General features: G+C 38.4%; 1 long non-coding RNA gene across 1 annotated transcript in view; it reads right to left on the reverse strand.

Moving 5' to 3' along the window:
• Nucleotides 1-2,948, reverse strand: part of LOC109310275 — a 15,277-nt gene extending 12,329 nt beyond the window's left edge. The window contains exon 1 of the long non-coding RNA XR_002101175.1: nt 2,847-2,948. This is a non-coding gene — a long non-coding RNA (uncharacterized LOC109310275). The remainder of the gene's footprint in view (nt 1-2,846) is intronic.
• Nucleotides 2,949-3,186: the final 238 nt, after the last annotated feature.

The raw sequence follows: 3,186 nt of genomic DNA on the forward strand, positions 1-3,186 counted from the left end.
TCACAAGCCTTCCTGAACATGGACCTGACTGCAGACAAACTACAGTCAACTTATAATTATGTACCCAAATCAAGTGAAAAAGATCATGGAACTCAGGCTTGGGGCACATCCTGCCAGGGCATGTTATTAAATAGACAACACACTACACAGCTTCCCCCCCCCACACACACACAGCCCCCCACCAGACTTCCAAGTACTGTGCTCTGTCAAGCAAGCTCACCTCTCCCACTAAAGACAGCCCCAAAAACATCTCTGGATGGGTAAGTTTACACTTTCTTTTTAACCATTTTCAATTGTTTTTTATGGTTACTATAACAGATAAAACAATGCTTTATGATTATTAACAGTTTTGATGTTGTTTTAATACATACTCTGTTACCTATTTGTATGAAAATTTGCTGGTGGTATGCAAGGCTTTATCTCTTTAAATTGGTGGCATGTAATTTGGCAGAGTTTGGGAACCACTGCTCTAGCCCCATCCCCTTCTAACTCTCCAATCCCTCTCTTACTTTTGTTTAATTCTGTTATATAACTCAAAATAGTCATTTAAAGCAGAGGAAGGAGAGAGGGCAGTAAACCTGAGGACCAACTAGAAGCTATCAAAAATAGTTACAAACCAAATAAAGGGCAATTGAAATAGATAAAACTAATTGTGTAAAAGAATAAGACCATTTAAAAGAAAAGAGGCTTATTATTACCCGTGGAGCGGAGTGGTTAGCTGAGGGGGCAGGGATATTATAATGAGTAAGGGAATGACTGATTAGTCCATGGTTCATAAAGCTATGAATTTTTACTCCTGGACCTCTATTCTGAAGGATTGTGTAGGAAGGAATAAGGTTTGAGTACCTTGGAATACGATTAACTTCCAACATTAAGAGCTATGCAGTGATTAATGTTTAAAAAGAGGGTGGGGAGCACAGCTTTTAGGATATTGACCTAAGGGGCTTAGCAAAATGAACAATTAGATCAAATATATGCAAACATCCATGTATTAAAGTTAGAAGGAAAAATTACCTTACATTATTATATGTTGCTCCTAAATACATATTCTTTTTAGCTTATTAGAACCTAAGAGTTAGGAGTCAACTGGCTCTGAAAGTGGGTTTCAATACTTCTAGTCCACAACATCTATGAGAAGAAAATGAGTTTGCTATTATCCTCAGACAAATAGAAGTCCTGTTTTCTTATGGTTGAGATTGTTGGTTGAGTTTATCTTATATTAGTTAGTTGTGGGAACTGGTTTTGAAGGCATTCTAGTCATACACACACACACACACACACACACACACACACACACACACACTTGCAGAGCCAAACACAGTTAAGTATCACATAAATCATTTGACAGCTTAGGTCAACATACCTTGGGGAAAGAAACTCCAGTCAAACTAATTTTGAAAAGAATGGAACATGTGGAAAAATATATAAAATAATTGCACTGCATATGCAGTCAGAAAGATATGAACTATGTCCATGTCCTTTATGCACTTGCAGTGGCTTTTTTTCCACTCTCTAATTTCCTTTTTCAGTTTAAGGGTATTTCAAGAATTATTTCTGATGAACTTTTGAAATTACTATCTTATTTGTATTGCTTAAAATGCAGTAAAATGGACATTGATGATCAATGGATCGATTCACCAAATTGGATACATTCTTTCTTTGGGGAGATTGTTTTCATGAAACACAAATAGACTTAATTCTGAAATAGTGATGGAAGCACTTGATTTTATGTGCTCTCAGTTGTCTCACTGGGCCAGGATAGCCATTGCATTTTAAAGCTCAATAAAGTGTTACAACCCATTACATGATACACATGCATGAGGTTAAATCTCATTTAGGGGCCCAGTCATCGCATGAAAACTAAAGCTCAATGGATGTAGTTTAGCTGAACCAGATGTAGTTGAATCAGGTTCTGTGACTGGTTTTGTAATGTCTATCATGCAGATGTGATTTAAGGTCTATCATCATTGAGAGGTATGTAGTTTGTCTACCAGGTGTAGCTCCAGAGCCTGTCATTTCTTATCTCCATGCTTCCTTGTTGTGAGTGGGTATACTGGGGGGGGGGGGTCTGTTTAATTTGTAAAAAAATAATAATTAATTTTGCATAATTTTGAATTTTTTTGTGCATTATTCCCTGGGGTGTAATAATGGCTTACACATAGGTGTGAGCAGGCACTGAGACCAGGCACACTCAATGTAGGGCACAGACACCTGTGTGAGATGAAGCTGAGACTGGGTACGCTTGGTTCAGGGCTCAGACATGGGTGTGAGATGGAGCTGGTATTTGCCAACACTGAAAGTAACCACTTGACATACACAAAGGTGGGCCAGGCAATGTATTGTTCTATGAGGTTTCCCTCTTATACTCCAAACAATCACTCTTGGGATGGGAAGGGGGTTGATATGCTTAAAGGCCAAGCTTAAGCTGGAGTGTGACATGTATTGAAACTGCTAGTCCCTTGCCAGGAATCATGGCAAGTTCTGCAAACTCAGATTCTCCAAATAAAGATGGTTCTGCTGCTACCAACCCTGTGTTGTTACTGCTGTGGGGGGCTGGGGGCACACATCCCTTAAATGCCATTCATGAAGAAATACAAAACCTTTATTAGACCAACTAAATAGTTGCAATTTTTTTTCTTTGCAAGCTTTTGGGCTCAGACACCCTTCATCAGGTGAAGGAGAAATCAAAGATGTTAAGAATGCTCCTAGGTAAAAAGGAAACTTCATCTTGCGGAGGAAAGACAAGAGATGCTGTGGGTTCTCCTGAGTGGAAAAGTCAGTTTGTTTAGAGCAGTTCTGTGAGAATTTAAATTAGGAGCAGATAATGGTTGAAGCAGTCTGGTTACCTGAAGCTGTCAGATGTCAGGCAGGGTGTTGAATTTGGCTTCTTCCAAGTTGTGAAGGAATATAGGCTTCAGTTGTTTTCCCTGAGGGGTCAGGCAGCTTTCCCTTTTCTGTAAACATTGCCAGGATTATAGCTGAGCTAAGGGAATGACTGACACTAGCTACCTGTAGATGATATATATCTCTCTCTCATTTATATATATACACAAATATAATATTTATCATATGTGTATTATTTGCCTGTAGTTTCTATAGTAACCAACCTCTTTCAAGAAAAGAGGATTCTTAGAGAAACAGAGATAAATAAAAATCAGTGGTCCCTTTTTATTTATTTATTTAGTT

This window comes from Crocodylus porosus, unplaced genomic scaffold (genome assembly GCF_001723895.1).
Source record: "Crocodylus porosus isolate Cpor-Errol unplaced genomic scaffold, CroPor_comp1, whole genome shotgun sequence".
Lineage (NCBI taxonomy): Eukaryota > Metazoa > Chordata > Crocodylia > Crocodylidae > Crocodylus > Crocodylus porosus.